The sequence below is a fragment of the Sarcophilus harrisii genome, chromosome 2 (genome assembly GCF_902635505.1).
Source record: "Sarcophilus harrisii chromosome 2, mSarHar1.11, whole genome shotgun sequence".
NCBI classification, from domain to species: Eukaryota; Metazoa; Chordata; class Mammalia; order Dasyuromorphia; family Dasyuridae; genus Sarcophilus; species Sarcophilus harrisii.
In genome coordinates, this window is record NC_045427.1 from 446,943,488 (window position 1) to 446,956,710 (window position 13,223).

Genomic DNA, 13,223 nt, shown 5'->3' on the forward strand with positions numbered 1-13,223 from the left:
GCAAAAGCTGGGATGGCATTTTTCTGGGTTTCTGCTTACGAAGGCCAGGGCTTGGGGGTGGGGAGGATTGTAAAGCTGCTCCAGGACAAAAAGGGTCTTAACCCAGGTTCTCTGGCTCTTGCTCTTTTTTAAAAAAAAATTTTAGTAACTATATTTTACTACAATGGATGTCCTTGATACCCCTATGTATTTTATTTTATACATTTTTCTGGGGAAAGGTGGACTTCCCCAGGCTTCCCAAAGGGTCACCATCATACCAAAACAACACACACAATAACAACAAAACAGATTAAAGGCTTGTAGACTAGAGTGTTCATATCCGGGGTCCCCACTTAGTCAATGAAACTGAGGACCTGAAGTAATAGCTGTCTCCGGAAAGTCTTCTATGGTCATTGCCAGCAGGAGCCCTGCACAACCCAGGTGTGTGTGTGTGTGTGTGTGTGTGTGTGTGTGTGTGTGTGAGAGAGAGAGAGAGACAGAGAGACAGAGAGAGAGACACAGAGAGAGAAACAGACAGAGAGACACGGAGAGAGAGACAGAGAAGGAGACAAGCAGAAAGAGACAGAGAGAGAGAGAGAGAGAGAGAGAGAGAGAGAGAGAGAGAGAGAGAGAGAGAGAAACACAGACACAGACACAGAGAGATAAGAGGGAAAAAAGAGAAAGGGGGTGGCATTTGAATGTGACAGAACTCCAGCATCTCAGCCATGGAAGGTCCTCTAATTCAAGCTCCATGTGAACTCACCTCTCCTGTGTCCCTCATCATCCATAATACACTTTCCAAACGAAGCTTTTCAGGGAAAAGACCCCCTGTCTCCCAAGGCAGCCCCTTCCACTTTGGGATGGTTCTAAAGATTACCTCATTTTTTCTTCGCTTTCCACCTCTTGCTTCTGACTCTCTTTTCTGAGGTGATAGAACTCCACCTTCTATATCACAATTTTTCCAAGACTTACTAACATCCCTGAGGTCTTCCCTTAGGTCCTCTTTTCTCTGAATATCTCCACATTCTTCAAGCAGTGCTTAAGGCCTGGCCTCTTGGTCTCTCTCCCACCCTGGCCACCCTTCTCAAGATGCTCTCAAATTGGGCGTGTCCTTTCTCCTATATGGTGTATATGATGCTGAATTGAACTCAGTAGTCCAGTTGTGTTCTAAACAGGGCAGAGGACAGTAAGACTGTCTATCTCCCCTGTTGTTTAGCATCCTGTATCTTCCTTGTCAGGAGAAGGAAAGAGAACAGACATTTATGAAGCATCTATTATGTGCCAGCACCATTCTTAGTGCTGTGTAATTATCACCTCATTTGATTCTCACAACAACGCTAGGAGGCAGGTGCTATTATGACAGTTGAGGAAACTGAGGCACATAGTGGTTACATGATTTGCTCAGAGTCCCACAACTAGTAAGTGTCTAAGGCCATACTTGGACTCAGGTCTTCCAGTTTCCATGTCCAGTGCTTACTCTATGCGCTGAGCCACTTCACTGCTTTGGTACTGGCTATTATTGTATTAGTTGTTTTGGTTTCTGTGATACACTTGACCACTAAAATCCTCAGAAATTTTTTCAAATTGTTTAACCATCCCTCCATATCCTAAACTAAATTTTTAAAAACCCAATTGCATAATATTACATTTTATGCCCATCATTTGGCCCATTTTAGTCTATCAAACTCTTTTCAGATCTCATATATTGTGAAATGAGATGACATATGTAAAGTGCTTTGCAAACCTTTTTTTAAAGTTTGTTTTAAATCTAAATGCAAAAGAGGAAAAGAAAAAGAATTGTCATATATACAGCAGAATGTAAAAGAACATATTCAAAATATAAAGCAATAAATTTCTATTTCAAAAAAGCCTATATAATAAATACTATACCTTGTGTTTAAAACTGTCCATCTTTTTTTTGCTTCCTTGTAGGTTTTCCTTTGTTCTCTGCTAAGCACTTTTCATTTTCTTCTTTTTCCCTTTTCTTCCTCCCTCTCCCCCAAGAAAACTACAATTAAATGCAGGTATAGACACATACACATACACACACATATACATGCATATACACATACCTATACATAGCTAACTATAATCATATACAAATAATATATATATAAATATACACTCCTAAGCATCTATGTAAGATTGTACTATGCTTGTTTGTGCTTTCTCTGAAGATAGTTAACATCTTCCTTCATAAGTCCAAGTCTTTTCAACTTTTTCTAATTCTACCTCATCATTTCTTATAATCACAGCAATAATCCAACCTTATACTGTCTATTTTGTAAACTTTAAGGTATTATTTAAATCTCCTTATTATTAATCATTATAAATACTATCATTCACCAAATTAGCTGTTCCTCCCATTTTTGTATTATCTGCAGACTTGACCAACACACATCATTATTACTTTAGCTGAGTCATTGAAAAAATTTATAAACAACACAGGGCCAAGCACAATCCTATAGCACTCCACCACGGACGTCCTTCCCAGTTGACTTGACCCAGTTGTGACTATTCTCCTACTTTTCATGTCAGGTAATTAAACCAGCTCCAAATCCCTGGGGCCTGAAACCTGGAGGCATCATGAATTCCTCACCCCTCTCACTCACCTGCCATTGCAGTTGTTGCCAAGGCTTGGCAGTTTCACCTCTGCAACAACTCTCCAATATATCCCCTTCTCTCCTTTGGCACTGGTGCAGGCCCTCATCACTTCCCACCTGGATTACTGCCTGCCGTGGATCAGTCTGCCTCAAGTCTCTCCCCTCTCCAGTCCATTCTCCATTCAGTCACTAAAGTGATTTCCCTAAAACTCAGGTCCCATCATGTCACCAGCCCTACTCAATAAACCCCAGTGGCTCCCTATTACCTCAAAAAACAAATAGAAAATGCTCTGTTTGGCATTAGATCCCTTCACAGACTAACTCTTTCCTATCTTTCCAGTCTTCTTATATGTTACTTCCCAACATGCACACTTCCACCTAGTGACACTGGCCTCCTGCCTGTTCCACAAACTAGATTTTCTATTTCTTAACTCTGGACATTTTCTGTGGCTGTACCCCATGGGGCTAGAACTCTGTCCTTACTCCGCTCCAACCTTCCTGGCTTCCTTTAAGCCCTGACTAAAATCCCACCTTCTACAGGAAGCCTTCCCCTTCCCCTTAATTCTACTGTCTTTCCTCTGTTATTTCCTACTTATCCTGTACGTAGTTTGCTTTGTATATATAACATGCAAACAAGCATGTTGTCTCTCTCTTCAGATTGTAACCTTCTTGAGGGTAGGTACTGTTTATTATCTCTTTCTGTATCTGTAGCACTTTACACAATGCCTTATATATAGCAGATATTTATTAAATGTTTATTGATTAATTAAATCCACTATACTACTATATAGTCCACAAGGATTATACACGTGCTTATGGGTATATATGTATGTGTTAAGATATATATGGGTGTATATATATATATAAAACAGCCATATATGTGTATATTTTATATAATATACATATGTATCTACATAAGTATTTGAATAGGGCACATATGTGCTTTTATATATATATATATATATATATGTATTGATTAGATTTGTGTATGTTTATTATATGCCCAAAAGGAATGGGAATACTACAGTCTTGAAAGCATTAAAAATGAGTATTTCTCAGAAATAAGTTCTCTCAGAGAACAATGAGATGTGAAAGAATGGGTATGAGGAGACTAAATCATGGAATAAATAAAGAACTGTCAAAGAAAAATAGGAGTAACAAACTGCCAAAGAAGAGTATGCAAGAAAAAGAAAATGGACTAGTAATGTGGCTAGAGCCAGGGGTTCATTACTTTCCAGTGGACAGCCTGGTGCTGGTACCATCTGGACGCTTAGAGAAATGGTGAAAGAGCCCTCTGGTGAATGTGTAGCCATGGATATGGACCAGGACCAGCCAGGGTGGGCAAGCATGAATTGAAGGGAAGAAGGATGGTCACACTGACATAAACACATGAGAATGTCTGAGTGTTGTTCATTTATCAATTCTATTTCAGCATCATCTTCCCCAACCCAAATCCTCATTGACTTCCTAAGGCCTGTCTAAAGGAATGAAGGAATTGAGAAAAATGATGAGAAATTAAAGGAGAAAACTGAGATTTCTTCTCTGGAGGGATGGTCTTATAGAGCAATCCCTTGTTAATATCTGCCTAAACTATTCTGAACCTAAGCAGAGACCTAAAAGAGAACAAGGATTTTGCCAGACAGAAGTGAGAAGGGAGTGTATTCCAGGCTTGGTGAATGGCAGGAGATGGAACGTTGAATGGGGGCCAGCTTTGGCTAGAACATAAGAGTTCAGATAAGGAGAGAAGGAGAAACCACATGGAACAATGGATAATGAGCCCCAGAGATAAGAAAACTTAGATTTTGGTCTTGGACACATTGGGATCATGTGACACAATATGCAAGCATTTAGCTTCCCAAGCAACCCTCTAAGACTTTAAATTGCAGAACAATTGCAGGTCTATGTTGGTAGGAACTTCCTATCTCAACAAAGTCACAGATAGGGAAAAAACATAACAAAAAAGAAAAAGAAAAGACTGGAAAGGCAATAGGAGCTAAAGTGTGGAGAATCTTGAATGCCAGGCTGAGAAATTTGTATTTATCCTAAAAGCAATAGGGAACCACTGAAGGCTTTTGAGTAGAGGAGTGATACAGGCCTATTTCTTGGGAACATTTTTGGGGGCAGTTATGTAAAAGATGGGTAAGAGAGGAAAGAGCCAGGAAGCAGGAACTGAGACAAAGCTATTTTGAGTGCCGAATGACACATGTTTTTTGGATACTGTTGAAGTGAAAATATGTTTTGCCTGGTTATGCACATTTGCTGCAAGGATTTAATTTTTGTTTTTCTTTCTTCAATAATTTGTGGGGTGATGGAGAAAGTCAATTATTGTTAATTAAAAACAAATTTTTAAAAGAAGATATTAAAGTACTCCAAAAAAGAGGTGATGAGAACTGATCTTGGGTGTTGGCTTGAGAGTATAGAGGAGAGGGTCAGTGGGGGAATTGTTGGGGAGACCACACCTTTGAAATCTATTAGTGGATTAAAAGAGGGAGGGCAGGAGATGAGAGAAAAAAGAAAGAATCAAAAATGATTCTGAAGTTATGATCCAAGAATCAGGGGGAGCTTTGATTTGGATTTGACTCTTAGATGGCACCTAGTATTTCTCTGTCATTCTATTTTCAAGATAAACTTCTTTACCAGTGCAATCTAGAGATGGAGGTGCAGTTTCTTCCTCTGGGCAACAAGGTCTAATAGGATTAGAATCTCTTGAGTCCCTTCTAACTCTAAAGTTCTATGTTCTGCTTTCAAACTTTCTATGTTCTTGGCTTCCTCCCAGCTCTGACATTCTGTGTTTTCACATCCTTTCCAGATCTGACATTCTCACATTTTATGGTTCTTTTCAGTTCTAACAATCTATATTTTTGGGTCCTTTCCATCATTTAGGATTTTATATTTCCAGGTTTTGCATATCATTCTCGACTGATGTCCTATTTTGATGTCTCATCTCAGCCTAGAGTTGACCCTGAGTTCTCAAAGACAACAGGCAGAAAATAAGTTCTGCTTGATCTGTTCAACCTCCAAAAACTTCAAATTGCAGGCAGAGATTGATGTCTGGTTTTGTGTTTTATTTGTTTTGTTTTTTACCTAGGACCAATCTAGGTAAATTCAAAGAGTCTCATCACATTTTTAATGAATTTTTCAATCACAACTGGTCTCAAACATCATCTATGAAGTCACAGAGGGATTGTAATCTGAATAAAATCACAGATTCTTGAAAAAGAATTGAGGTTTCTCAGAAAGGAAATTCCACATCAGCACCTAAGAGGAATTGTTTCATGATGGATAAAGAGCTGGATTCAGAATCAGGAAGACCTGAATTCAAGTGCCACCTGGGGCATGTAAGTGGGAGAACCATCTAACCTCTCAGGACCCTTGGCCACACTACCAATTACAGCTGGGAGGTGTGATGCAGTCTGCATTGGTAGGTCCTCATGCCAGTGAAGTTTCAGGTCATTTCAAATGTCTGTTGGACTCTTAACAAAGACAAGATCTGATTGGGGTGGACTGTGTATATGTGCCCTGGAAGTTGCATTCACTCTGGTGTGGGAAAAAAAAAACTACTTAATAGGAAGATGCTGTTCTGATCTTGGGGACAAGAAGATTTTTTAGGGATTGGGAAGGGGAAAAGAATCTCTCTGCTTTTTTTTTTCCAAGACCACTGAAGTGTAGCAAAGATTATTAGATCTGGAGTGAACAGCAGGTTATGAAATTCTTCTCTTAATTGAACCTCAACTTCTTTAGATGCAGAATGGGGATAACAATACTTCCCTCCCTTAGCTCACAGGGCTATTGGAAGGCAAGTACTTTGTAAACTTTAAAAGCTCTCTAGAAAGAAATGCTATCATTATTAATAAGCTCCCTGGGCTGGCTTTCAAGGGAAAATGCTTTGTGGACTTGAAGGGTTTTATAGATGTGAACTCTCATCCTTAATGGGAATTATTCTAAGGTAAATGAGGTCTGAGGGGCCTGGAAAGATCTGATCACTCTGAAAGCTTACCCCCTTCCCCGTGACAACGCACTGGAGAGGAGGGTCCCTGGGACTGCCCAGCTCTTGACATTCCTTCTTTCCCCAGAGCACCACACACAAACACACACACACATACACACACACACACACACACACACACACACCCCAATTAAAGGTCCTGCTTTCCTCTGCATGGCTCCCTTCCCTGTTCTGTCTCCCCCTCCCCCCCATTTAAGTACCTAATATTCCCATTCCTCAATGGATTATGATCTCATCAGTGTGGGGCAGATGGCAGCCCTTCCAAGCTTCTCATCCTCATCTTGGGCAATGCTTGTTCCCATCCCTCTATAAATCCTCCACAGAGTCCTTCCCTCAGTCTTTTTAATATTTCATGGCTACCAGGGCAGTACTCAGGCTGTCCATCTGCTATTCCTTGCATTTGGCTACAAGAGGAGCCCATGGGGCAGTGGGGAATGTAAAGGGGAGTGAGGGGGCTGGGGATTGGAAAGGGGAAAGAGGGAGGCTGGGAGCAGCAAGTCCCAAAGCTCCTGGATATTTCTTTATCTCCTGGGAACAGCAGGTGGCCAGCCCCTCCCAGCAGTACCGGATCTCAGCCCCCTAGAAATCCAGGCTGCCCAGGGGTAAGGACAATAGCTCCTCAATAGCTCCTCACACTCAGTACAGCATTGGAAACCGACTGCAACCTGCTTGTATTCACCATCTGTCTTTATATGAGCATCCCAGCTAACATTTACACTGTACTTTAAAGTCTGCAGAGTGCTCCACAGATATTCACTTTTTGCTTCCTGGAAACAATCCTGTGTAAGAAATATTAGGTGTATTAGTATCTCATCTTACAGATAAGGAAATAGAGGCTCAAAGAGTTGACTTCTCTGACTACTCACACAGCTAGCAAGCCTCAGAGGAGAGATTTCCATCCAGGTCTGCCCTGATTCTGCATCTGGGAACCTTTCCAGCTCTGGGGTCACCCACAGCTATAATTTTTGTGAGCCTGGAGAATCCCATGACTTGAAGATCTTCTCCTGGAGAATATTGGCTTAAAAAGATAGGCTCGGGGAGAAGTGAGTGAAAGCTTGGGGTTGTGTTGCCAGTCAATGAGGCAAGTTGGCAACAACAAAAGCAAGTGGTTGGAGAAGTGGAAGATGAATGAATGATAAATCTGTAAAAATCAACAGGTGGTTTGGGTCAGTGGTGAAGGATTCTTTTGGACAACTCCAAAAGTACTTCTGAAGAGTATAATTATAGGGAGAGTCTGAGCCGGTCAAAGGCTGACCATTTCTTTGCACTGTGGCTTTGGTCTGGGACTACTTGACCAATTTTCTATGCAAGAAATCATCAAGATGTCAGCATAATGAAGATCCTGATGGTCCATAGCTCAGATGACGAAATATATCTCTTTCACTTAGTCCAAGGAAAAGATTCATCAGGGATGGGTCCAGCTGCTCTTTGGCTTATCCAGTCTCCAATGATTTGATGACAAATGAGACATCTCTGAAGAAACCAAACCACAGAGAAAAGCAGAATTCACCAAACCCATCACTACATTTTTTGATGACAGTAGGATGCTGGTCAGGGAGGGAGCCTCGAAAGCCTGAGACTGAGAAACTCCACAAAAATCCAGGTTAGGGAAGAAGAAACAAACTAATCACTTCCAGAAACAACTGCTTTTTCTGTGAGTTCCTCCATTAGACTGTGGGCTTCTGGTGATCAAGGACAATTTTGGGGAGCGGGCTGGATTGGGGAGTGCTGCCAGCAGCTGGCATATGATGGACACTTAATAAATGCTAACTGACTGTGTCTGAAATTCATGCTAACCATGGAAAACAGAACACATACTTATTTAAAAAACAAATGATAATAAAAATAAACAACTGGCGGGTCCAAAACTAAAACAGAATAAAATAAAGAATGTTAAAAATCTCTTGTGTTTTGTCATGAAATCCTATCCCCTTCTGGATCAATAAGATTTCCCAACATGGAGCCAAGAATTGAGAGCTACCATCTAGTTAGCTAGGCCAGGTTCAGTTTGCACAGCTGCCATGCTCAATTTGCCTCCAAGCTTCCAAAGTTTGTGATTTGGTAAATGGAGTGAATTTGATGAAGGAACTTTGGAATGAGGTTTTTTCCACCTCTGTCTGCATATCTACTCTTAAACTATAGTTTCCTAAAGTCAATATTTTTATCTTATTCTATATTTGTTCCTTTTATTGTTAACTCTTTTATCTATCTCCTTTAGGGATTTGGAACAAAAATACAATAGCATTTATTTGCAGAACTGTTTTCTTTTAGTTTTGTATTCATTCGATTGAATGAATGAGTTTATAACAAAATAGTATATAGTACTCACAGATGTGAATTTCTCCAAAGCCGACCATGGGATGAAGAGAGTCTTTTGAATGTCAGAGTCTGTGGCTTGGGTCAAATCATTGACACATTGACAAGTCAATGACTTTTTCAGTCATTTTTAGTTCTTTTTGTATTTCTTAATTTCTGTTTTATGTGTCTCTTATGAACTATCATTTTCTAAATTATCTTTTTCAACAAAAGGAAAAAAGAAACTCCAAAGAGGGAGCAAGTAGGAACCAAAGTTCAGTTTGAAATAATTTGAAACCATTACATAATTTCTTAAATGTGATCTTGTTCAATCAGTAAAGGAGCAAAGTAAATAGAGTCTGGGCATGAGTCGGGAGGACCCAAATTCAAATCCAGCCCCAAATATTTATTAGCTGGATGATCCTTCTAGTCATTTAACCTCAACTATAAAATAAAGATAATTATAGCAACTCCCCATAGGGATTTTGCAAAACTTAAATGAAATACTTGTCCAGGTAACTAGATGGCACAATTGACAGAGCACCAGCCCTGATGTCAAGAGGAACTGAGTTAATGTTTCCTAGTTGTGTGACTCTAGGCAAGTCATTTAACCCAAATTGCCTCAAAAAAATTAATAATACTTGTAAAAATGTTTAGCACAGTGCCTGGTGCATAATAGGGGCTTGATAAATGCTTATTCCTTCTCCCTTTCCTTCTCATTCTCTCTCTGAGAGAGCTCAACTCTGAGCTCTAGTCCCCCCCTCCCCCCAATAACAATAATATATTCTTATAATAATATAAAGTGGGTAATACTTTATTGTATTACATAATAATGATATTATAATAAAGTATATAATACTTTAAAGTTTACAGGCACTTGACATGTTATCTCATTTGATCTTCACAATCCAGGGAGGAAGGTGCCATGGGAGGAAATTAAAGCTGGGAGGAGTTAAATGGTCAGCATCCCTTAACTAGTAGGAAGAATTTGAACTCAAAACTCAGGTCTAAATTCAGCATACTAGGACTAATTACTGACAGATTAGTTCAATGAACTACCCTTCTAACTGCATACCATAATCTCAAGAATTTGCATCCTGTGTCCATTTGGTCTTTGCAGTGTGGATATCTAGGCCCATCACTTAGGAAACCCTGTGAATTTCATTGAGTTTTTGTGATGTTCTAGGACCATTATGACAAGCAGCATGGCACAGAGTCACTCAGTCACTCAGCCTGCTAATCAATGGGTGACTGCCTTCAGAGCCAGAGATCTGGGATAGAATCCCATCTCTGACACTTACCTGTGAATTTTTGGATTACTCACATTCCCCCTTTCTATGACTCAGCCTCCTCATCTATAAAATTAAGATGTTGGACTGTATGACTTTTCATTTTTTGCTGAGGCAATTGGAGGTAAGTGACTTGACAGGATCACACAGCTAGGAAGTATGAAATGTCTGAGGTCAGATTTGAACTGACCAAAGGTCTAACCACTGTGCTCTCTAGCTACCCCCAGGACTATGTGATTTTTAAGGTCCCTTTCATCTCTAAATCTCTGATCTCTACAATCTACAGGGAAATCCCCTTGTTTGGATTCTAATGCAGGATAGCCTCCATTATAGCAGAGAAAAACAATTTCAATGAGCCTATCTCTCTGTTTTTTGCCTCCGGTGATGCTGACACCCAGTGGATCATTGAACAAAGTCATCTCTGTAGTTGCATCAATCAAAGAATCTGAATCTAAAAATATGCATTTGAAACATATTATTGGGGAAAGCCTTGGGGGAGGCTGTATCTAGTAAAGATGATATTTCCTTTTTTATTATCCTAATAAACTTGACAAACATCAACAAACAAGAACATTTATTTCCCAGTACTGAAAAGAAAAAAGGACTACATATAAACCTATGAACTTCCACTGCATGTAGTTTGGTTTTTTAAAGGCCTATTTCCTTTTGAACATGGAAGAACTAACACTACTTTGCTTGTCTCTGTCCCCTCCTGACCTTCTGCCTACTCTTTTATGAGTATTTTAAAATGATTCACTAGTGCCCTTTCTCTCCTCCCCCTTTTTAACCTCCTCTCCTTAAAGCCAAGTCATCCAAATTAAGTTTCCTTAAGATCCCTCCCTTTTTTCCTACCTTCAGCCTCCTAAAAAATCCCTCCTTTGTAATAAATATAGTCAGGCAAAACAAATCCACATGCAGGCTATGTCTGAAAGTGTTTGTCTCATTCTGTTCCACTGGTCTTTTTAAGACAGTTTTTCTCTAACAAGTCAAAAGCTTCTTTGTAATTAAAAAATATGAAACAGCAAGACTTTGTATCCTGTACATCTCTCAGCCAACTGGGTGAATGTGAATATGACTGTTGTAGAAAATTGCCAGGTACCCAAACTGTCAGGAAATGATGGTTTTGGAGGACTGGGCAAAGCATCAGACCTAGGAAAATTGCAAATTGCTCTGGCCTCTAGTGGCCAGCCAGCATTCTATTTGGGTCTAAAAATCTTCCTTCACAGCCTGAAAACTTAGATCTCAGAGGGCCTCTCTGGGACTCGATTTCCTTGTTTGTAAAATGAGAAAATTGGAGATGATAATCTCTGAAGCTTCTTCTAAGTTTATATCTGTGATCCATCCTGCTGAAGAAGAAGAGGAAGGAAAGGGGGAAAGGGAGGGGAGATGAGTCTGAAATAGGACCTTGGGAGCCACCTGCTGTCCAGTGGAGAAACATTGGCCTACCACACTTTTCAGGAAAAAACCCACGAGTTTAGGAATTTCACAAAATTGCTCCTTGATGTCCTAAAGGCTATAATTTATCCCTCCTACTGATGCTTGACTCCTGGGAAGTCACTTGGGGAAGTAGCCTGGAGTACTGGGAAGAGTGGGAGTTAGGAAACTTGTCTTTAATAGAGTGCTAAGATGCTACAGCTGGAAAGAGGGGATCTGGAAGTATAGAACAAGTGGAACATAGAATTGTTAATGATGGTCATATTGACAGGTGAGAGCCGGAGGATAATCAAGACTGTGGGAGGAATTAAGATCATGCTTAATGAGGATTCTTAGTCTGGAAAAGAAAAAAATTTCTGGTTATGTGGGGCAGGAGGGGAGGGAGATGAGAGAGAGAAAGAAAGAGAGACAAAGACAGAGAAGTAGGGAGGGAAAGAGAGAGAGGACAGAGAGAGACTGAGAGACAGAGGAGGACTCAATCATTATCTTCAAGTATTTATTTGAAGGGCTAATGAGGACTGGCCAATTAGGGCCCAGATTTAGTGAGTCTGTGACCAGAGATGCAGGATTACATGGAAGGGAGGGGATTGTCAGAGTTTGCACAGGTAGATGTTCTGTGACATATTCCTGGCTACTTGCCTCGTGGTGTTGAAGAAGAATTTTGGGTACTTGCTGAGAGAGTATTCTAAGGCCTTAACAGAGCAAGAGTCATACCCCTTCTTGTTGACCAGCTTGCTTAGAAGGAGTTCTTGGAGCTCTAGAGAGCTAAATTGAAGGGATGTTTTTGTGCTTTGGTTCTTGCTAGAGGTTTTCAATAATTATCCCATTGCAAAAGCTAATTGATTGTAACTGGTTAATTGATATTTATTAAAGGGAAAACTAATTAAATTGATAGGGGGCATTTGTCAATCAACGTTCAAGGAGTGTGTGCATCTTTGGTAAGTTTTATGGTCATGTGTGAAGACAAGAAGTAGAAAGCTCTGGTTCTCTGTGCGCCCGTGCTCCTGGACAATGACCGCTCCTATAACCTGTGGAAGGAGGTTTATGTTTGTTTTGCTTCGGCACACCGAGGAGAAACTAGGAACAGGGTGTGGGGGAGTTATAAGAAAGTCAGATTTGACTTGGTATAATGAAAATCTTAAAAGTTGAGCTCTCCCCTAATAGCGTGGGCTACCCTGGGAGGTAATGAGCTTCTCATCACTGGAGATCTGCGAGCATGACCACTTGCCAGAGATGTTTTAGATGGGGATTCCTCAGCCCTGAGATCCTGTAACTTCAAAACTTAGAATGTTGGAACTGGAAGAGAATTTAGAGATCATCAACTCCCTCCTGCCTCTCTCCCATACCATTTTGTAGCGGAGGAAATGTAGACTCACAAAAGTGAGGTGAGATCCAAGGTGACACAAAGACCTAGAACTAAGACTTCTTTACAATAAACAAGTCCCTGTGATCTTGCAACTGCAGTGCAATACCTAGTAATTCTATTTAGTATTTGATCTTAGATAAGTCACTCTCCCAATTTAGCATTCACTTTTCCTATCTCTTCAATGAGGATTAAAAAACCTATTATCCTCAACTAACAAGATTTTGGGAAGGTTGCCATGAGATAAAGGTTTG

The 13,223-nt window shown here is 40.2% G+C and overlaps 1 long non-coding RNA gene across 1 annotated transcript; it reads right to left on the reverse strand.

Annotated features, from left to right (window-relative positions):
* Positions 1 to 7,137: 7,137 nt before the first annotated feature.
* Positions 7,138 to 10,042, reverse strand: LOC116421160. Its single transcript, XR_004231465.1, has 3 exons — positions 9,959 to 10,042; positions 7,455 to 8,061; positions 7,138 to 7,367 (listed from the first exon to the last, which is right to left on the reverse strand). It is a non-coding gene; the product is annotated as an uncharacterized LOC116421160 (long non-coding RNA).
* Positions 10,043 to 13,223: the final 3,181 nt, after the last annotated feature.